Raw genomic sequence first — 23956 nt, forward strand, 5'->3', positions numbered from 1 at the left:
AGACAGTTGAATTCTGGCATTCAGACCACAGCAAAGCCTTTATCAATGATCCCTTTCCCAGCTAGACACTAAATAAAAGTCTTCAGGAAGTCAAAGTCATTAGAAGGTAATGCACCACCCTGCATGTCACGCTCATGTTGGGTCAAAATCTTCCAGCACATGTAGTCTTCCCTTAGCTACCCTGTTTATTTGATAAATAAGGAGAAAACTCAAAATATGGGCTGCTGGAGCACAGGTTCTGTGTGTCACATTTACCCGTTCCGCTCTTTTCTTTGTCAGCAATGAGAGGTCTAGGGACAATGTGTGGGAGGAATGTGTTTGCCTGGCTCCAGTGATAAGTAGCTGTTGTATTTCGAATACATTTGCATGACAACAGTCCAATCCAATATGACCCATCTTCTTCCCAAAAGGAATATCCTGTGATGCCTTCTTTCCACAACCAACTGACACTACCCTGAAGCAGCACTATTTGAACCTTGAGAGTTGCAAGCGGGAAGGAAGAGTTTGCTCATTTGGGCAGTGCAAAGAAGCCCCTATTGTCCTACAAGGCCACGGAAACAGTGACCACATGTACATCAGAAGATTCCATTTTTAGCATCTTTCAAAACAAAATCTTCTCTTTCACATTATCACGAGTACACTGAATCCTCAGTCTTCCTATACAGTTCTCTGCAATGTCTGCTTTGTTTTGCCTTGAAAAATCATTCTCCTGCCTCTACCCCACGCAACTGCTCTATTAGCAGCAAGTTTCCACTACACATAATTATGGCATGCCTTAGCCTACTTTTCTGTTTGCTGAATAGCTCTGCCTATTTTCTACTTGTGCTGATGCTACCATTTGCTTTTCCTGACACTCTAATCCTTGTATCCTTTGAAGGCCTGACTTCCTCCACCATGATAACAGCTGGGGTTCTCAGGCCCCTTTCCAGAGCTTTTTAATAGCAACAGTAATGCCATCGCTGAACATCTCACTTCTTAATCTTCAGGTCAGCATACAGCATGTACCTGTAACAAGTACTGTGAATACACCATCCAGTGCTGCTGACCACCCATTATCTAAATGACTAGCAAATTACTAATTGCGTATTCCTGGCATTTGAGAAGAAAAAACACAGGCACACAATGCAAGCACTCAACTTCTTCTCCCAAAGGCATGAAATAACTCTTCAATTTTCTGCATAATCCAAATTAGACTGGTTTATCTTCCACCATGAAGTAACAAGCAACACAATTCAACAACTGAATTCTTAATTTTACTACTTCAAAACTAACAGAGGTAGTCCAGTGAATCAAGTGTTTTCTCAGAATTATTTGTCCTCAACACACTGGCCTTGCAATGATTGCTACCCCGATAAGCTCTCAGTAAGTCCTTCCTAATCACTCATGACATTGATGCTGTGCCTACAGCTCTTTATGCTGACATTATTAAACATCTATTCTTAAAGAGACTGGAATTGACTCCACTCAAGAATAGTGACTGCACATCCTGAGATGTCTCATTTCCATCTTCTCTACATTACCAAATAAATGTAAACTGATTGTTTTTCTTGAGGGACCTTACCATCTTCTACCCAAAAAGCTGCCCAAGCCAAAAACCTATTGCATTCCCCCTTGACAGCAGGTGTGGAGGTCCATAATTATATTGCAAAGACTAGCCAAAACCAAAAAGGCTTTTAGATCAGGGGAAAATAAAAGGTATAGCACTGTTGCTAGGTCTGGGGCTGATGTTCTGATAACCAATGTGTCTCAGAAATGACTACAGAGAAATCACAACCCGTTTTCCAAACACTGCTTAAAGAAAAGTTCCTTCAGGTAGTGATTAGGCAAGGATATTTTGAGTTACTGCAGCAACATGTATTGCCTCAAGCTGAACAAAGCAACTGCACCACGATCTGAAACTCCTGAAGGGAACACAGGAAAAATTAAAATTGTACATAAGACATCAGACACAAAGACCCCTTTCCCATCTCAAACCCCTTCAGAGTTCTGTTTGTACTGCAACATCTGGCACAGCTTCATAAAACTTGAGAGAAGAGGGGCAGACTTTAGATCTTTGGTATTGTTCTTAAAGTTAGAAGAACAAAACAGAACAAACCCCAAAACAATCTCATATGACTTTTTATTTACCCATGTGTTCAACTTCCCAAACACAAGCTGAAAGCAGAATACTTCCAAAACTCAGGACACAAATGAAGACTGCATTCTGTTAAATCTAGTCCCCCCATTTGGAAACTTCTACTAAAGCCTTTTCACTACAACCAACAAGATAATTATCATAAGTTGAGCTATCTCCCTTCCTCCCCCCTTTTCTTCTTTCAGCACTGGCATACAAACCATGCTATTTTAACTTCTTTCCTGTCCTCCCAGTTCTTCTGGAACATTTTATTTTCAACAGTCAACTCATTTGGAGAAGTGCCATGCTGAAGTTCAACCGTTTACAATGTTAACTGTGTCTCTGCCAGCAGCTGAAGACTTGCATCACACCACCTTCTCCAGCACCTCTTGATTAAACAATTTGAGTTCCTCTCTCTGAGAGGTTAGCAGATGTCTAAGCAGCCTTCACTTTCCTCATACTCCTTTTCTTCCCTTCAAAATTATTCTCAGTCTCTGAAGAGCAAGGTGGCATTTCTCATCCCCTCCACAATTAACACTTCACAGATGTCCTGCTCACCTCCTATGGGCCCCTATCACATTTATAACACTACCTGAAAGTTTTCCATTAAACAAACCCTTTTGGACAGATTGCTTGATTACTCTAGAATGAAGCTACTGTTTGAAAAGCAAGCAAGCATTTAGACTGACGAAGTTCAACATTTTTACTGAAACCAGCAATCAGAAGTTTATACTTGATCACATCTCGATCAAGTATGCAAGTTAAGCAAATCATACAGTTACGGCACTAGCAGACCATTCTCATCCAGAACAAGTTCACAAAACACATTATTTCATTTCAAAATAGAGATATACCTGTGAAGAGAGCATTTACATTATTTTTCTACTACAGTGGACTGGAAGTATAACAAAGGATAAGGAAGTAAAGTATGTGAAAAGGCACAAAGACGTATTTGCCTTCATAGACCTTTCCTGATCTGTCAAAACAGGATCTCCCTTCCTCTCTCAGTATGCTTCTTCAAATCATTCTTCTCAGTATTTCACTATGGGTTCTTGGATACTACAGGTTTTGTCCCTACGTCTGGTTAGTGATAGCTTCATAACAAGGCAATGTTAGTTAATACTACACTGCTTTTCACCAGTTTCACACTTTCAAGTCCTTTTTTCTGCAGTTTCTTACTACAAAGCAGTATTCTTCTGCTCAATTTAAGAAATTATCCACAACACCATGCAGAGAAAGTGCTACAGCAAACTGGTGCAATCTCAATGTATATTGTAACTGTACCCATGTTGTTTGGCATAACAGGGAAACTCAATAGGAAAAACTCATTTACACTTGTTTCTGTGAGTTCCAAATTTCAAGAGATCTTTGGGCTTTTCTGAAGCAACCTTCATCAAACTGTAAGTTGTACTATTATAAGACTTTAGTTCTTCCCATTTCCTTTTTAAGGCTAAAATTAAACTTGTCCATTCCTTGGGGCCGACAGCAACATCTGCTAGATGTCCAGGCATCTCTGTTGAACACAGTTCTCCAATACTTATCTACATACCAACTCTCTTTCCAATCATTCATGTCTTCATAAAAATCAATTCTCCTTTAAGTCAAAGTTCACAGTACTGAAGAATTTGTTATAAACTTACTAAATTGAAATTATAATCTTTTTTTTCCACTTCTACCTGCAGTTCTTCTACATTTCCAGCATCCAACTGTATACTCATACACTTCACAGTCTATGCATACACAACATATTTTTAGTTTTCTCTTGTACCAAAATAATTTTTAAAGATTATGGAAGGAAATTCTAAACATGACATTTTAAATTTCTCAAAAATGTAATCCATTATGAATCTAGTAAAAACATGTAAGGAAATCAAGTAATTGTTTAAACATTTTAAAAGCAGTGTTTCATAGCCTATGTCTAACGGGGTTGAGAAAGCAAGTAAAAAAAACAAATTTCTATACTGAAGAATAAGCTGTGAATGCAGTTTCTGTTAGAGCTTGCACCATGAGAAAGCTCTGGGTGCCCACAAACCAGAATCAAATGAAAGCCATTGTCCAAATGAAGAAATTTGTTCTTGATTACAAGAAATATTCAAGTCACCACCATCTCATGAATTAAGATTGTCTTCCTAGAGGTCCTTTAAAACGGCTGTTGTGGGTTTGTTTTGGGATTTTTGTTTGTTTGTTTTGTTTTTTTTTTTAATTTGTTTTGTTGTTAAAAATAGAAGAAGTCCCTCAGGTAGTATTTTATCAGCAAGGTGAACTTCAGTCTGTCTGGGCAGAACTACAGCAAGAAATATTAATAACAAGAGTATTATCTCTAAAGGGATTTTAGTCTCATAAAACAGATCTCATAGGGAAGACACCCTCCATAGACACAACACTGCTCTCAGTCCAGCTCAAACTATTGCAATATTTGGTCTTCTAGGGTGTCTGTCACGACAGGAGAGCGGTAGAAGGCCTTCCCATAAAGATCCTCAGCTTAAATCTCAAACTCATTCTTGGATTGCATATGCCACATTCAAGAGCAATGTACCTGTATGGCACACTACAGGGCAAGCACTGAGTTGACCTCTTAAGAAGTAGATTCAAAGTTCTGAACTACGAAATACAAGCAGAAACTTCAGAAGACTGCGTACAGTTGTCTTATACAGGGAATGGATATTTAGGATCTGACTAAAACAAGCAAAGGACAGTGGGGGGCTTTGTCAGATTCTTTGGTGGCTGCTGATTTAGACCTATACAGCGACTGCAACCTGCATGAAAGAACATCACCTCAGGGGAAAAAAAACAGTTAACCTCCCTCTTTACTTCATAAAGACGTAAGACTAAACATACCTGAAATGGTGTGTTCCATGGCCCACTTCTGAAAGATGGAGACAACCACAGTATCTCAGTAATTTGGGTGACATATCAGTAACCAGAACTTAAGAAATGCGCAGTTGATAATGCAATATCCTTCCCAAGTATATTAGATTACATACTAAATCATTTCTTCCACAGCAAAAATAAAACAAGGGCATGGATTTTAACCTTGTAGCAGCTGGAATTCAAGTTCATCGCTACTCATTGCAATTCACAAATCCTTCTATTCTTTTTGCACATTCTGGGTGTGTGTTCCAATTCAGATTCACTAGCCCCCTATCTGCCACTTACACCTCCCGTATGTAACACATTACTTCTTACACTCTTCAGAATAACCTATGCATGAACATTACTGATACACTTCTATGGAGCTGTGCCTTCAAGCTCAGCAGCACTGCACTCTGGTATCCTCCTCATGCATTTCAGCATGCAGTTTGAATTTTTTGAGGAACTGCATCTACTCTGCAACTGATGTGCAAATTCAGGATGGTGGGAAAAAGAGTGAGGTGCATTTTGAGTCTACTCAAATTATTTCCGATTAAAAGGCAGGTTAAAAACCAGCACACTAATTCCTGTTCAACTGCTATCTCACTTTAAAGATCTTAGGGTTCCATAATTACATTAAAATGACAACACGAATGTTGCCATAGGTTTTCAGAAAAAAAATATTTTATGACACCAAAAAGACAGCTGTGAAAACAGTTTTGTTTTTTCCAAGATGAATTATATAATAGTTATGATGCTCTGAGGAACCTACTAAAAGCTTGCCAGTATCACTTTAATGCAACCTAGTGAGTGGGGAGAAATATTCCATCTTAACTTAAAATACATCCAAAAGAAGGAATGCTCTTGAAAATCAGATGTTAAAAATCCCCAAAATCAGGCATCACCATCATCACCTAGAAAAAAAATGACATTTCATGATGTTCTCTGGAAGAACCTCAGCAGCATCAAGCTGCATGCACTTAGTTCCAAATACTTTAAAAAATCTATAAATATATGCATATATACACTATTTCCTTGGCCAACTGATCAACCTCCTAAATTCTGTGGTCTTTAATCAAAGAAAAATATCTAGAAAGGTGACCTCCACATGAAAGCATAAGAGCAAAAAAGCCTGAGGATGTGTTTCTCTGTGTGAAGGAGAATCTGAGCAATTTCCTCCAATCCTCATTTCCTGATAGCATGAAGCCAGAGAGAAGACCCATCACAATGTTGTACATTCGAAAAACTGAAGGAAACCTTAGGGGGAAAAATCATGATTAAGCCAGCTACTGCCAGCAAAGCTTCAAAACATGGAGAGACATCCACGATGTTAGAAGCACTTCCCATCTCAGCTTTGTCTACTCTCTCTCTCCTCCATTTTCTGGTGGAGCTAGAGAACATGACATGGCTTACCTGACTCAGATCACAGCTCTCTGCCAAACTAGTCACTTCCTCTTAGACATGCAAGCAGCTTCATGAGACAAACAGACCCCCACAGGCACACACACAAAAGCAGCAGCAGAAAGCACTCAAACTTTAAGGTCTTTCTCCTTCCAAACACCAGAAAAACGAAGGAAACTTTTCCTTTTTCTCCCCCAAATGGGGGAGGTAAGGGGGGATAAATCCTATCAGATCACAACTACATGAAGCTCCAGGAGGATCTCTCTGTGTGGAGAATAGAAACCACAATGCTAGGAGGAGCGGGGGCGGGGGGGAGAAGAAGGTTACTCCAGAAGACATAAAGAGCCTGTGGACTGTGTGTGTGCATGTGAGAGCGAGGAGAAGCTTTGTGTTGTGGAGCCTGGACTGGAACCAAAGCAGACAGCTTGCAAATGGAGGACAGGGAGATAAAGAAAGGGAAAGAGGGGGAGAGATAGGGAGAAAGCTGGTCCGGGTGGTTGAGAAAGGGGCAGGGAGAAAGCGCCTTCTCCCTCACCTAGTTTAAAGGTAGGGACATCGGGGAACTGAGCAAGAAGTGGGCTCCTTCCCCTTCCTTTCTTCCCTTCTCGCTTTCTCTCAAAGGAGAGCACAAGCGTGTGTAATGGCTCCTGCTCTCCAGCTGAACGCTGTCCTTCTCCAAGCAACCTCCTGTGGGCACCACCAGCCCCCCAGCCCCGACGCCGCCGGGGACCCCCACATCCCAACTCCTGGAGAGCCGCGGTGGGGGCACCACCACCGGGGTGAGGGACCAGCCTCGCCAGCGGCGAGGAGGAGGGCAGCGAGAGGGGACGAGGAGAAAGAGAAGGAGAGGAAGAGGGGCAGGAGAAAGAAAGAGAAGAAAGAAAGAGAGAAAGAAAGAAGGAAAGAAAGAAAGAACGAAAGAAAAAGAAAGAAAGAGAGAAAGAAAGAAAGAAAGAAAGAGAGAAAGAAAGAAAGAAAGAAAGAGAAAGAAAGAAAGAAAGAAAGAGAGAAAGACAGACAGGAAGACAGAAAGAAGGGAAGAAAGAGGTCACCCGATTGCTTGGGTCGTGCCAGCACGGAGCTTTTCTCTCCTCCGTGTCTCTCCCGTCTCTGATCCAAGTCCACACGCACAGCACCATCCAGACCTCGCACACACACACATACCCTCTCGGGCACCCCCCACCCCGAAAGCTCGGCTGATATCTCACTTATCTCCCCATATCCCCCCCCCCCCCCAATGCAACAACAAAAAATTAATTAACCGCCTTCCTCCTCCTCCCACCACTACCACCACCACCACCAGCACCTCCTCCTCTTCTCCTCCTCCATGCAAGAGACTTCTCCCTCAAACAAAACACCCCGCTCTCGCTCCCCTCTCTTTTTTTTTCTTCCTTTCTTTCTTCCTCCTTCCTCCGTTGACCGAATGAATGGATTTCAGAGGAAGGCGGTGGAAAGAAAAGAGAGACAGAAAAGACCAAACAATATATACATACACACACGAGAGATGATCCCTCCAATGCCAAACCGGAGATGGGTTTTAATTGCAAGAACTTACAGGAGCGTCCCGGCACTGCTGCTCTTGCTGCTGCCTCCTCTCCTCTTCCTCTCTGCCTAGCTCTTCTTGTTATTGTTGTGGAAGTTGTTTTGTGAGTCTCATGTGCTCTTTGCCAGGTCTCAGCAATGGAGGATCGCCATCTTTCCCTGCTTTCCCCCCCCTCTCTCTCTCTCCCTCTCCCTCTCTCTCTCTCCTTCACTGGTTTGCTGCAGCTGCAGATGACCTGAGATATCCGTCTCTCTCTCTCTCTCTCACTCACCCTCTGTGTCTCTCTCTGAATAATGAGCAACCAGAGGGAGAGAGAGAAAGAAGACAATCTCCTCTCCTACCACACAAAACGCAAGAGCACCAGGGGGTGCAAGAATCCTTTCTAACAACAACAACAACGTGTAGGGGAAGAGGAGGAAAAAAAGGAAAAGAAAGGAAAAGAAAAGAAAAAAAGAAGAGAAAAGGCAAGAAGAAAGAGAGGGAGGGAGGTGGAAGAGGGAGGGGGAACGCAAGCAAACAAGAGAGATCTAGGAGGCAGGCAGATGGAGGAGAAGATGGTAGTGATAGAGGAGGAGGTGTTGAAGATTAAGGAGATTAAGAGGAGGAAGGTGGTAACAAAAAGTTAAGGTTTGGGACACTGAATCACTCACAGGCCAGGGAGGAGGAGAAGAAGGGGGAAAGATCTGAAGAGCTTCCCCTTCCAAGCTGTTGCCTTCACAAAGCTTCCTGTGCAGGAGCGCCCAGCAGCTCCTGCAGTGCTCCGGGAGCCGCTCGGATGGAGCGCTCTGCTAGGTCATAGCTCTCTTCCATCCATGACAAAAACGGGTTTCTGCATGCAGATCTGCCCCTGAGGTGATCCCTCAGACACATCCATCTAAAGGCTAATCTTCCCTGAGCAGGGTAAAGAACATAAATGGAGCTGGAGGTTGCAAAGTATAAAACCAGATCTACCACGTGGTTGGTTTTTAATCCCCCTTCCAGCTCGCATTTGATGTGGAGAAAGGACACTCGAATTGTCCATTTCTGGCACGTATTTTGAAGTCTACTCCCACAAATAAAGACAGTCATCTCCAGGTTTTTTATTTCTCATAAGCATTTAGGAGAAAAGAGACCTTGTACTGCTGAGCACCAAAATCACTTACTACATTGGTGAAACGTTTTTGGCTGTAAAATAAAGTAAATAATTCTACTTAAAATAACTTTTATGCCTCCCAACACCTACTTGTCGACTCCTTTGTGAATGATTATTTAAAACCCTGGAAACTAACGATCAAGGATCACAAAGAAAGGTATCTTGGTGATGAAGGCAAGCAGGCAACGACAAGCTGCTGTAACCTGCATTTTTATTTAGTCTCCTTTCTATTAAGCATTGTGCTAAGCTACTTCTTTTGCTCGACAGCCCCCCTCTCCTCCTCCAATCTTTCTACAGCACCAGGTCAGATTCCTCCTAGTGTTATATCTAGCATCGGGGTGGGGGGTGGGGTGGGGTGGGGGTGATTAGGGGTTACATGCAGACTCAGTAAATCAATGCATGGGAGTGAGGCAAAATCAATTTGAGCACAAGGGCATGACTGGTATTGGAACATCACTGGGGTTTCCCGAGCCCTCAAGCGCTGCAGTTTGCATGGGTGGAAGAGAGACTAGAACCACAAAGCACCAGTTCGAGTGGAGGGGGAGATCCCTCCCCTGCTCTGAGGAAGTTTTATGCGAGTGGTGAAGCTGAGATTATCTTCTTAAGAGTCCAATTTTACTGGCTCTGGGAGAGGTCAGGCATGTTAGAACTTCATCGCCTGAACTCTCCCAGCTCAACTGAAGACCAAATGCAGAAATGTTAACAATAGCAATAAAATAAAACAACAAAAATCGGTTGCCCAGGTACTAGTCAAATATTAAACTTATGCACTCTCCAATCTTCCCATCCACCAGATTGCCATGAGTACAGAGCACAAAGGCAGGATCTCTCCATTAAATCTTCTCTTTCTTTGAGCCCTGCAAGTTAATCACTAAACAGGAGAAAGATCTTCTCCCTCCTCCTCTCCCCTCTTTCCGCTCCCCCCCTCCTCGCCCCAAACAAGTGCTGTGAGAAATAGGAGGAAGAATAATATCTGGGCAGAAGGAGCACTGTTGAATTTAGAGAATCCTTCCTCAGGAAAAGGGGAAAAAACATCAAAACTGGGGATTCCTGCTAAGACTACTGGTTTCATGCAGACAAACGAAGCGGACACCTCCTAAGAAGCTGATAAAAGAACATTAAGGAAAAGGGAGTGACTGTCTTTACGGCTGCCAGAATGTGCATGTGTTCTGCCTGCAATTTTCTATAAATCATCCTCTTCGCAGGAAGAGAGCGCCTGGGCTTTGCAATCTTTGACGTACCATCAACACCGAGGCAGATAATTTACCTCTTTGTCTCTCAGCATTACATTTTAAATTAAAAAAAAAAAAAAAAAAAAAAAAAAAGGGAAAATAGAGCAACCCCACAACCACAAACCCCCAAACACCTGACTTCTGACCAGCCACCCTCCCCTCCAGGGAAACGACAATCCTGTTTCAAAATGAAGGGTCTTGGGAGGAATGGGCATCAAACCTCCGGGGGGTGGGAAGGGGGGGGGGGCGGGGGCCGCGGGGGGTGATAGAAAGAAAGAAAGGAAAGAAAGGAAGAAAAGATAAGCAAGAAAAGGAAAAGAAAGGAATGAAGGAATAAAGAAAGAAAGGAAAAAGATAGGAAGGAAGAAAAAGATAAAAAGAAAAAAGATAAAAAAAATAAAGATAAAAAGAAAAAAAAATCTTAATGGAGGTAGCCTGGAAACATTTTCTCGCCCTATCCCCCTGTTCCGTGGTCCGGCGTGGAGTGTGGATGTCTGGGCACCCACCCGGGGTCCCGGGGAGGAGGTCGGGGCGGCCGGGGGGACCCCGGCGCTGGAGGGCAGTGCCATGGGGGGCACGGGGCGAGAGCTTCTCCCTAGGGGTCGGGCGGTCCATAACTTCCTGCGGCAGGCTTTCGGCCATCCCCACGGTGCTCCGAGCGCTGCCGGGGAAAGGCAAGAGACAGCTGGACACGCTGTGCTGGGAGAGCCCCACCAAGAAGCAGCCACGAGGGAAAAGCGAGGGGGAAGCCTCCCCGCAGCCCCCCGTATCCACGGACCGCTGGTTTCGCGCAGAAACCGGAGCTTCTGGCTGCCGAGTCCAGTGGAGGCGAGGGGGGCGAGTCCGGGGGTGCGGGACCCTCCACGGGTGGTGGGCGGGCGGCAGGGCTGTAGCTGGGGTCAGGCACCCTGTCTCGCCCCGCTGCCGTGACCAGCAGTGAAGAGGTTAACCCTGCGGACAGCCCCCTGGCCGGAATTACCCCGGCGGGTTAACAGTGCCATTAAGGGGAGTCAAGACAGCTTGCACCACTCGGGGTGCGGGCTTTCGGGGCGCCGGGGTGTTGACAAAGGCGCCGGTGTCCCCTCCGCCAGGCGGCCCGGCCGCGGGACGACAGTGGGGCAGCCGGGACGGAGCCCGCGGCGGGGCGGGGGGCGGGGGGGCGAGACGGGATTTCAACTTCTGTTCGTCAGCAGGGGTTGTGTTCCAGCGCCGTGTTGGCTGAAGCCGTAGGAAGGGGATGTTCTTGGTTATAAATGAAAAATTAAATGCTCCCTTACCGACCTGGGGTAGATGGGCGATGTTCTACCATGTATCCAGGGGACGGGGGCCTGGAGTGGGGAGAAAAAAACATTTTCCAGCCTCTCCACCTGGTTACATCTTTCCTCAACCAGAAGATCTGACCAGCCTGGGCCCGAGCACTTCATCCACGGGCCTGGACTCTACTGGTGTGCAGTGATTCAGGTTTGCATGGCCCTGGCTGACACCTGCATCCCACTCCTGCAGCCACTGGAAGCCCATGGGGACTGCATAGTGAGCCTCGTGGTGGCAAGGCCACAGGCAGAGGAGTGAACCGACAGCAGAAAGCTCAAGATGGTGCTATTCTGCCTTCCCATTTTTTATTTCCATTCTTTTTCCGACAAAACCATTTCTCCCTGGGCTGTAATTAGCTCCTCAGGTTGGGAAACTGGTACTCTTAGCACCAACAGTGAACACAGCCTTAGTGAGCAGGAGACAGTAGGAAAGCAATGTGGAAAGAAAGACACGGAAAGCACACTTTACATAATCAACAGTGAGGCAGTGTTGTTAATGATGTGCCTTCACAGAACTGAAAGTGGCTTGTCTTTGTCCTCCCCAGACTCGGAAGTTTCTTCCTTTTCCTGAAACAAGTTTGGATGAACTTCCTATTTATTCTACACTTTTTCATGGCTATTTTATCCTACCTAAGAGCAAGGTTTTGATGTGTTTATGCAGGAGGCAAGTATTGTATCAGCTCACTGAAGAACTGAATATCACTCACTCTCTCTAGAACATTATGTTCTGCAGCTATTGAGAGAATTTCACTGTCCTGTCTAAAGAAAATTAGAAATGTGCTGACCTTTACCCTAGCAACGTACTTCTTTAACCTCCAAGGATTTCCTTATTATGAAGGACATTGAGGAGAAACTGGTTGGCTGGAAGCAGAGAAATGCTACTCCAATCCATGAAAGACAAGGGATATCTGATCAGCAACATTTTCTTTTAGCAAATACAGTGGATTCAAGAGGGTTTACATGTAAATAGTCCAAATCCAGGTTCTTAAGAACCCTTCAGAAAATTCTTCTAATAAACTCTATAACTTTTAACCTGCTAATAAAATTTGAAAAGTTTCATTTCTAGCAGGGCTCAGACTGAAATCACGAAGAGCAAGCTCTTTGCTGTAAGATCACTTTGTTATCTGCGAGGACATTTCAGAATGTCATGCACATGTTGCAGACCCATAGAAAGATAATTTTAATGTTGCTGGGGGTATTTAAGAGAATTATACTGGTGAGGACCAGGTTGGTTATTGGAAGTCACTTCCTTAACTGGCAGATGTATAGGTCACAACTGTTAGAAATACAGTTTTTGCTTCTTTGAGAAGACTGAATCTTCAGCAGCCAGATGTTTGGGTAAACTCATGGTTATATTTTATACCTGTCCCCAAGGTTCCTCAGAAACTGTACACCAGGACTGAGAGTCCAGAAGTCAATTTATAAAGAAAACCATCCCACCTTTTAATTTAGGCATGAGTCAAGAATAATGAGTATATGGTGTTGGAAGGCTATGGTAGACTTCAGGTTGGATTTGGTGAGTCCCACAGGTCATCACTTCTCCAGCCTAACACGTCTAAAGTGCAGGGAGCAGAAAACCTTGTGTTTAGAGCCCAGTCAAACTCCCAAGAACAGTTAATGAAAAAAAATCCTTCAGTGTTAAAATGAACTGAGTTGGAATTTGAGCACATCCTTAGTAACTGAAACGTGAATTACAAATGGCTCTAGATCTCCAGTAAGTAATTCATCAGTATATATACTCTTTTCAATGATCAATTTGATTTAGTAAGAGAATAAAATGCAGTCTAGTTGAAAGAGTGGTTTATCCATCACCAGAAGACAGGCAGCAAACTGATTTTGGGGAAATCCGTATTTACCATGACAAGGGTTTGCTAAGCAACTAAAGGCAAATCTTGACTTTGTTGCAGAATGGCTGTGTGATCACGGCCATGACTCCCTTAAAGATCTTTGTGAAACAAAGTTAGTGTAAGTTAGCTGAAGCAGGCCTTGCAGCTGTGTTGAGGCATGCTGATAAGGAAGCTGAGAAAAACACTGACCTTGTGCCTAATGTTGTAAATAACTTTGAGGAATTCGCGTAGACAAGAGAGAAAAAAATATATGTAGCTAGCTATCCGCAGAAACCGCAAGTAGGAGGACGTATGAAAATGTAACCCTTTAGAGCTTAGCCAATTAGCAGATGATTTGTAGGCATAAAATTAACTGGAACTGTATATAAGACATAATCGCGCCGTAATAAATTGAAGCTTGCTTTATCACTCACATTGAGTCGGCCGCTTGCTTCCCCTCGCTCGTCGCATGACTTCACTTTTTACTGTTAAAAAATAGTGACCATGAAGCTTAATTAAATTCACTTTGCACTTTTGAAATCTTTAGAAGCAAAATAGTCTTTGCTCTAAGTGCAAATTAAGTTTTATGAAATTCAGTCCTTCTAAAGACACAGCTGGATTTCATTTAACCTCAGTGTGGTTTTAGATAGAGTCAATGAGATTGAAACTGCAGTCACTTTACAACATCTGACCTTCTGGATCATGACAACTGCTAGTGAGTATAGGAACGTTATATCCCAACATTATATTGTACTCGCTACTAAGAAGACTTCAAGAGAGAAGCAGGTTGATTTTGTCTTCAGAAGAGATGGGTACTGAGTGATTTGTGAAATGGTTTTGAATTTATTGGTTAGATACAAATGCTTTCTGGCTATATTTACTGGTCATTTTTCAGTCCCCCACCCTGCATATTTTACTAGATTTATGCAATTCAATACAAAGCTATTCTTGCTTACATACCCTTGAAAAATGCATTTTCCCCTTTTTTCTTTTTTTTTTTTAAGATATAAATGCAACACTTGCATCTCTTGATCTGTCTCTATAGCACTCCACTATTTTTAAAACTTAAGCTATCAAATGCCAGTCAAATAATTTTTGTCTGTATGTCCTAATCAACCTGTATAATATACAGCCTCTGATACATTTGAGTTCCACTTCCTAGTCAGTGTTTGCGATACCTAATTTTTCTAGACCCACCATAAAATTGAACAAGGCCATCCCTGGCTTTCTAGGGAAGTGCCTGGTACTGCTGAATAATCTGTCTCCTATATGTAGTTTGATGACATTTTTATTGATACATTACAAATTTAGCCCAAGTTTCATTTTTTGAAGCAACTCCAGTAGGTGTTTTCATTTCCCATGGAAACATTTCAGGCATAGTTGATTTCCCACCTTGCATGTCTTTGAAGATATAAAAAGGAAACAATGCATTTTATCTCCTACTTTTGAACTACCTCAGTATATAGTTTATTTCCTAATGAAGTTTTTCTTCTTCAGCTTTTGCTGAAGACCCGGTTGTACGTATGGGTCAATTCCAGGTAATTTTCTCTTTGAGCACAGGGATGGACACTGCAGAAAGTTGATGCTGAAGTGCAAGCTAAAACACTATTCTTCAAATAATGTCATTTGGTTTGGGCACACCTTTCCTATCTGTGAGCTTGTTGCTGCTACTGCTAATCTACTACATGTTTCAACAAATGCCGTTAAACTTTTCTAATGATTTGTGACAACATAAAATGAAGGTCTTCCTCATCCATCTCCTGTCCATTTATCTCTTCTCTGTTAAAAGATTTTTTTTCCCTACCCCTATGTATTTATGGCACTTTTTTTTCCTGTTCCACATCTCCATATGACCAGCCAAATCCTCAGCTGATGTAATTTGGCTGGCTTCATTGACTTCAATGGATATACTGCCAATTTAAACCTTCTGCTTGGCTCATTCTTGCATCTAACTGGGTTAATAATCTTTACCAATTATTTTCAGTAGTTTAGATATTTCTTTTTTTACATGTAGGTGTTATGTATTGAAATCACATGTTTTTCTCTGCTGGTATTTTCACTATGATACATTGATATCTCATAAAGTGTTAATTCTGTGTTTAAAATTTAGAATTCTTCTCTGCTTCCCTTTCTGATCTCTCCAGAGTTCTTTAGTTTCCTAATGCCCACCTTGACTTTCTGCATTTTAAACTGTAGCATTTTGCTGAGTTTCTCTCTGTGTTAATGTATTTTAATATACTATATTTCAAAGGTGCCTTTCTTCTGTAATATCTCATCAATGCTAGTGTTGTGCCATTTATGAAGACATTGTTTCTGGTTTTCATCTTTACAGCTAGCAGTTGTGTTCTCTAGAACTGAAGAGACACCATTTGTAATGTGAATTAATATTTTCAATGCCCATTAAATACACATCTACTGAGAGGTGGGTAGTCATGTTAACGTGAAAGATAACCGCATATAGAATCATGGAATGGTTTGGAAGGGCCCATAGAGATCATCTAGTTCCAGCCCCCCTGCCATGGGCAGGGGCACCTTCCACTAGACCAGACTGCTCAAAGGCCCATCCAACCTGAGCCTGAACACTCCCAGGGATGGGGCATCCACAGCTTCTCTGGGCAACCTGTTCCGGTGTCTCACCACCCTCAGAGTGAAGAATTTCTTCCTTGTATCTAATCTAAATCTACCTTCTTCCAGTTTAAAGCCATTAACTCTTGTCCTATCACTACAAGCCCTTGTAAAAAGTCTTTCTCCTGCTACCCTGTAGCCCCCCTTTAGGTACTAGAAAGCTGGTATAAGGTCTCCCTGGAGCCTTCTCTTATCCAGGCTGAGCAACTCCAACTCTCTTAGCCTCTCCTCACAGAGGAGGTGCTCCAGCACCCTGATCATCTTCGTGGCCCTCCTCTGGACCCGCTCCAACAGGTCCATGTCCTTGTTGTGTTGGGGGCCCCAGAGCTGAATGCAGTGCTCCAGGTGGGGTCTCACCAGAGTCGAATAGAGAGGGAGGATCACCTCCTTCAACCTGCTGGTCACACTTCTTTTGATGCAGCCCAGGATACGGTTGGCATTCTGGGCTGCAAGTGCACATTGCTGGGTCATGTTGAGATTCGCATCCATTAACACCCCCAGGTCTTTCTCCTCAGGCTGCTCTCAATCCATTCCCTGTGCAGCCTCTGCTTGTGCTTGGAATTGCCCTGACCCACAGGCGGGACCTTGCACTTGGCCTTGTTGAACTTCATGGTGCTCACACAGGCCCACCTCTCAAGCCTATCCAGATCCCTGTGGATGGCACCCCTTCCCTCCAGCATGTCAACTGCACGCACAGCTTGGTGTTGTCGGCAGACTTGCTGAGGTTGCCCTCAATGCCACTGTCCATGTCACCAACAAAGATGTTAAACAGTGCCAGTCCCAGTACTGAGCCCTGAGGAAGGCCACTGATCACTGGTCTCCACTTGGATGTTGAGCCAAAAAAGGGGAGACGGGTGCTATCACATAGATTTCAAAATATTTTTCATAACCTGTGATCGTTCTTTCCTGTCTTGAGATTGCCCGTAATAAAGTTTCTGCACTAACATGTAGAAATGGTTTGGTGTGTTTTGCTTCCTTTTTGGCAGCACCATCTTGGTATTAGAATTTGCAAACTCTTACGGAAACCCAGGCTGCATTTCAGCATTCAAGGTGACTGGGTGGATCCTGTTAGTAGGGAGAAGGCAGGACAAAAGAAAGATGAAAAGAACACTAAAGGCAGTCCATAAATAGTACCAGTACACTTGGAAAAAACCCTCACCTATAATTACAAAAACATTTCAGCATCCCATTCTGTCTTCAGAAAGGTAACAACTATTTATACATATCAGTCTCTATGTAAATGCCACCTGTCCAATCAATACATTAATATTTGAATTAATTTCAAAAGAAGATGGCAGAAAAAAAGCCATCATTTCCTCAGTAATGAACTAATTTATCTGAAAATCTGACAACTGCAAGTGGGTGGTACTCTTTTCTGTGTAGTCTTACAAAAGATATTGCTGCAATCAAGCTGGTACTTACTGTTCTAATAGTAAAACATGCCGAGCATCAAAACTTGACATGGAATGTAATGAGAAGTGATATGATTGAACAGAGATTTAGCAGATATGTTAGTTATGTTATGTGAGCAAGATTTTTGCTCTGAGTCTTGAAATCTTCGTGCGCACACGTGGGTACACACACATACTTGATGAGTGAGACAGTTTGTTGTGGAAAGTACATCAAGGTAGGTCTTGGAAGAGAAAACAAAGGAAATATGGATGAAGTAGGGGGGGATGCTCTGATTTTAAATAGCCAAATAGAAGAGGTGCTTATGACATATGTACTGCCTGGTTCAACAGGATCCAGTTCCTTTCCTGGTCCTTCTGGTTATGTACTACAAGAAACAGGGAGGAGTTTAGTCATGTCTAGTCTGTAAAATTAAGGAAGGAATAGGGGGAAACCATATACCTGCCAAAGAAAAGCAAGGTGGTCTTTAAAGGGGGAGGGGGAGGGGGAGGGGGAGGGGGAGGGGGAGGGGGAGGGGGAGGGGGAGGGGGAGGGGGAGGGGGAGGGGGAGGGGGAAGGTGAGGGGAAGGGAAGGTGAGGGGAAGGGAAGGTGAGGGGAAGGTGAGGGGAAGGGAAGGTGAAGGGAAGGGAAGGGAAGGGAAGGGAAGGGAAGGGAAAAATAAGAAAGAAAAAGAAGAAAAGTTCAGATTTTACATGACTGTAAGCAGTAACCAGAGAAGGGGATTTAGGAGAGCACTGAGAATGACAGGCTGATATTTGTCAGTAGTATTTGTGACAGATTGAATGGGACATAGTGGGTACCAGGAAATTCAGCAGAACAGTGATTGTAGCAAAGGTAATCAAGCCAAATTTGTGGAACAGCCACAAAGAAATTAATAGCTTCAGGGCAGACAGTAAGGATTCATATTTTGGAGAAAGAACTTGAGGGCAACAGGAAATGTGAAGCTCTTCAGAAAGAAACTTAGGTGAATTATATATGCAGAGGATATCATCAGGTCTATACTGCAGCTGGTTAGATCCAGTTCAGCTGAATTTGCACTGAAAATTGCTCCCTGACTCTAGACTGGATTATCATAGTTGTCTCTCCTTACCTGTTCTGTTCTCAGGGAGTGATTTTTGCTGCAGGTGCTGTTGCCTGTGGAAGCTTCTCCCTGATGCCTGGTTGTTCTCTAAGGTCCAAGTGTGCATGTCGTGTAATGTGTTTCTAGTCATTGTGGCTGCAGAGGAAATTCTGATAAATGTACCTCAAACACCAGCTGATGGAGATACTTCTGAGTCTGCAGAGAGCCTGGAGCAATAGCTCCAAGAGGTTTGAAGTTTCTCATTCATCTCAATGTGTTCTTAAATTGTCATTCTTTACCTTCTAACTTAATCATCAGCATTAAAGTTGGCCCCACATTTTTAACTGTTTCTCTTTTGATCATTTCACAGAAGCCTTCTGAAGTTTTTATACCCTAATTTCAAAGTGTTTCTTGTGCCCTCCAGGTGAGAAAGTCTAGGGCTGCAATGATATCTATTTTCCCTCTTGACAACTTTCAAGCTGCAGATGGGAATTGCCAGTGCAAGAACCCATGGCATACTAGAAAAAACATAGGGACTCCAATAAATTAAATGGTTTGCCTACCCACTTAATTGTCCCTGCGATTAATGTACTGAATGATTAATTGCCTTCATAGCTAGTTAATCACGGATTTCAATATCTTCAGTGTAAAATCAAACTGCCATGTAATTTCATGGCAACAAGAATCCTTTAGCATACCAGCTCAGGTGTGGTTTGCTGGTGAGGAGGCATGGAGCTCTAAATGTCTTTCTCTTGATCTTATACTCCCTGGGTTAGAGGGCTGGTGTTAACCAATTTTGTTCCACCAAACACTACCTAACTGCACTGACCAAACATCAATGCACAATGCTTTAGTATTCTACAAGTTTATTCAAACATCCATCCTCCTCTTCCTTCAAGTTTGACAATAACTCTTCACCCCTTGGGTGTGAGGACTGAAGAACACAATCAGAACTACAAGTCATAGGAGATGGACACTGCCATCCCTGTGAAATGTGCAGCTCTTGTCTCAGTGTTCACAACCAGCAGGACTCCAGTTTCCTAGCCAACATGTCCATCTGCCAAAAGTTGTTTTCCTTTTTCTTCCCTAACAAGCAGGACTGAAAACCACCTTTGGACTAACCAGCTCTGAGATGTCCACAGTTTAGCCTGATGGATAAGCCTAGCCAACCTTGTGTGTTTCCTCTCTCATAAGGATTTCTTTGCCTTGCTAAGGACTTGTTTACACTGGGAAACTGACCAGCCAAACTATAGCAGTACCAGTATTTCAATATAACCGGTCCATTTCCTGTGTAGACAAGTCCTTAGACTAATCTTCTAGCTTGACCCATAAGCCCCAGTTGCAGAAACCTTGGAACGTGTTTTGGAGTCTTATTCCACTCCTAGATTATGAAGCCTGCCAAACTTTCATTTTGTCCAAGGCTTCCTGCCATTTCAGCCCTGGAACCCATGTGATCCCAGATATTTTGCCTATCATCCAAGACTCTCCAGCCAAGCTACATACATCCTGCCACCAGTATGCTTCTAGTTTTGCCAAGCTCAAAATAATTTTCTGTTCTTCTGTCCATGGATATCTAAACTTGTTAAAACATGAACAAACTGAGTAATGGACGGCTTGAGGCCAGAATGCGTGTTTGAAGTTGAACAGGTCTATTCCTTTTCCTCATTGCTAACTTTCACATAGATGTATGTAGACGTCCCTGCTCCTGAGCTGTGTGATATAAAGGCACCAATACACTCTACTGTCTTTAATGTCACTTGATGAAATCAAGAAATTCTATCATTCCTCTTCAATCCTTTTCATAGTTTAAGCACCAGACACTGATTTCATCAACTTAGCTCTGTGAAAACAGCAGGCAAAGATGACTTTCTTTCTTCTGCACTCTTTATCTCATGGTTTTCTACATCCCACTATTTTTTTGCTTTAGGTTATTTTACACATTACTTCATTAAATTATATGAAGAAAACACCAAAATACCTAACAGATTTGCAGTGATACAGATAGATGTCTTATGTAGGCACCTAAATGCAAGTAGACATCACAGGATGGGTAGAATTTTTTTTATTAGCTTAGTGTAATTCTCAGTTTTAATTAGTCTCACACAGTATCCCTAATTTTTTTATTAAATTCTCAGGCAGAATAGCAAGAGCAAGCTTAATGGAGATTTTAGCATTGTGGGCATGCATTATAAAAAGAAGATTACAATAGACACACAAGTTCACTGTATAGCAGTAATTCTTCTTCTTGCTGTGTAAAATTCAACAGAATAAAAGAAACCCACTGCTCAAATGCTTTCAGGTAGTAAGTATGGTAACTCCTGCAGCCTGCCAGCTTGTGCCTTCACTGGAGAAAAAATTTATTGCCACATCAAGATCACTGTTCAGTCTATTTTCCTCACAATTTCAACCTTATTTCTACAAAGTAATGGAAAACTATAGTGTTGTCAGGGCCTTCCACTGCATCCCCAAGGTCTGCTAAAGCTCCAAGCACTGACTTCCACCAGGATTAAGCCTACCAGCTAGGTCTTTCCTCTTTCATTTAGTACAGCCTTTGGGGACCCCACCAGCTAGCAGCCTTCACTTGTCCTTCATAAGGATCTGCTTTCACACAGGACTGGCTAGACCTACAGCCTAAGGAAGACCCACTTACTCTCCACCTGAAGCCAAGGAAAGGATGTCTCCCTGCTTCCAATCACATCTGTCATCCTGCTCTACCAAGCATTCTTTGGCAGCTCATTTTTCTCCACTGAGTACTCAAGGTTGAAATCAGGTCTGGGAAGAGCTTTGAAGACCAGAGCTGCTCTGGAACAAAGTGTTGGAATGGAGTGCTGTAAAGATGAGGAACTGTGTGTCTGGAGCTCAATCTAACTTTTTCCTGTCTCAAAAAAACATATATATGAAAGCTAAAAAAAGCTTTAAATTTTTTAAACTTGAATACCGTCAATTATTTCTTTGGTTTGTTAGAAATACTCCTGCAGAAGAGGACAGAAATTCAGTTAATCTCATTCCTTGCCATTGGCAGAATGACTGTCTTCTTTGTGGTCTTGAGAACATAAATCATTCTCTATTCTCTCCTTTCCTCAGAAATGTACGAGTACAAGATGCAATAACTGTGAACTGATCTTCCCAAGAAGATGAGTTTGTTGGGGCACTTCAGCCATGTGCTCAAACCCAGTTAAAGCCAATCTAGGCTTTCAAAACACACCACAAAAGGCCACCAATTAATTTTGGCACTTGTTATTTTAGTTGTCTTTTCATAAATGGTATGTTATGTTTAATAAACATTAAATAAAGTTGGCTGGAAAACACTTTTTGATTTCATGAGAGCTTGGATATTATGCAAGTAGGTTTTGGTTTTATTCAGAAGAGGAAGTCAAATATTCTTTTGAATATTTCAACACATTTCACTTAATGATTCTTTTTCTGATTAAAAATAACCAAAATCATAACATAGCATTTTGCTAAAACTCTTTTCTGAAGAAAACTGTTAACTCAAAAATAATTTAAATAATTCTTGCATGCATCTATTCATGTGTCTAGCAGTAAGTGATAAACTAATTCCAGCTGATCCAATTGTTAAAATAATTCATTAGCAACACTTAAATGGAATGAAATATAACTTGTTGATAGTCACATAGGTTTCAAGAAGAAACTGGTCTTCTGTAACAGAGGTTTGAATGGAAGAATAGTTGTACTGATATATCTTCATTTTGTAATATTTTTTTGGTGCATATAGGGGTGGCAATTCGAAGAGTTTTAAAACAGGGATTGAATATTTTCACATCACTTTTATCACAACACTTCAGAAATTATTAACAACCCAGTTTTATATAACCACAGTAATTGATTACAGAACACAGTATTTGGTACAGAACAATTTAACTGGAATTTGTATTTCATTGATCATAACAAAATTGATAGAAGTGTATGTATTACAGTTATATAAACAACTTCAGTAAGTAAGCATCTTAAAAAATTGGGTAGGCATGGCAGATGCTGAAGACTGATACTCATTGAACTAAAATTTCTCAGGCAATCCTTCTCAAAATGAGGTTGTTTACCAGTATATTCAAAATAATCAGAGAAGAGGAGTAAGACAGGAAGGTGAACAAACCAAAGTTTGAATGACCACAGTTAAACAGAATTGTAATAAGGCTGAAAGAACTCCAAAGCTAAACTGAACCTTCCAATACCAGTGTTGCCTGAGGAAACATGCAGTTAGCAGGAAGGGTGTCTGTGCTCAATTGAAGACATAGGTGGATTTAGCTGAGTAAGTGAATAAAGAAGGAAAGGAATAATCACTAATTATTCTACCTCTGGCCGCTTTACTTTTATTTACTTTACTGTTATTATGTGTAGCAAGGAGCAGCACAAACCATCCTTGAGGTGCATACTGCTTATGCAGTTGCACTGCTTTCAGTACGAGTTTGCAAAGCATTGCTGCCTGTTGCTATCTTTGACACGTGAGTGGTCCTGTTGAATCCCATGCACATAAGTACCTACAAGTCCTGACCTCTAGCAGTTTGTTGGACTGCATGCAGGGTGTTTGCTGGATATTGGACTGCCAAATACAGGAAACAATTTGTGGGAAAATGAATCCTACTCCAATCTGACCAATCTGGAACCTATGTTTCATAAATAGCGTCCTGACCTGCACTCCAGTCCTTGTACCCAGTGTTTTTCAGCCCTGCCATTTTGTCACTCGTGTTTGGTTGCAGAAGTGAAGTCAGTGAACAATAGAAACTATGGCTTGCAGGAGACATACCTGCTGCATTGTGCATGTACTCCATGTTGCTGAAAGCAAAGATTTTTCTTGAAGATCAAAGGCTTCCTGTAGTGTGATCTGTATCTAAAAAAGACTTTATACACATCATGAGCTTGCACCTTTCTGATTCATTCTGTCTTAGAGGACTGCTCACTCACTACCGTCTGAACAATATATGTCATGAATCATTCATTTATTCCACTCGAATGGAAAGCTTTCCATCAACCACAATGGGGTTTGACTCAAACCTTGAGGGCCTGATACATCTACTTTTTCTTGCACTGAGTGGTGCTTCACTGTGGATGTAGTCCTACTGTCCTTGCTAGCAGCCTCTGACACCTCTTTCTCAGCTCTGTCACTGGCTTGTTTCTACTTCAGCCACATGAGCTAGAAGCACAGCTTGCTTCAGGAATGAAGTGGGGAGGGAGCACCATCTTTGCTGGTTTTCAGTATGGGTCCTCTTTGTCCTTAACTTTACAAGCAGCAGCAAGATACTTCCCCTCTCTCCTACATGACCCTGTTTCACGTCTCACCTAGCAAGGCAAGCCATCGAATGATTCAGCAAGCAAAGCCGCAGGATGAGCAAAGCTTATGAGTGCCTGTTGCACTCACTTGTTAAGGTTTTGTTTGCGTTTTCAGATGGTTCTTTCCAAAAGATTAGCTGCTGCGTGCCACATCTCTAGACCAA

The 23956-nt window shown here is 42.4% G+C and overlaps 1 protein-coding gene across 5 annotated transcripts in view; it reads right to left on the reverse strand.

The window, feature by feature from the left end:
- Positions 1 to 8544, reverse strand: part of ZNF462 (zinc finger protein 462) — a 94010-nt gene extending 85466 nt beyond the window's left edge. For 2 of the 5 annotated variants that reach the window (XM_080372373.1, XM_080372369.1), the window contains exon 1: positions 7920 to 8544. The gene's annotated coding sequence lies outside the window, so the exon portion shown is untranslated. The remainder of the gene's footprint in view (positions 1 to 7919) is intronic. The other 3 variants (XM_080372372.1, XM_080372371.1, XM_080372374.1) reach the window with 2 other exon arrangements.
- Positions 8545 to 23956: the final 15412 nt, after the last annotated feature.

The sequence above is a fragment of the Falco punctatus genome (assembly GCF_963210335.1).
Source record: "Falco punctatus genome assembly, chromosome: Z".
NCBI classification, from domain to species: Eukaryota; Metazoa; Chordata; class Aves; order Falconiformes; family Falconidae; genus Falco; species Falco punctatus.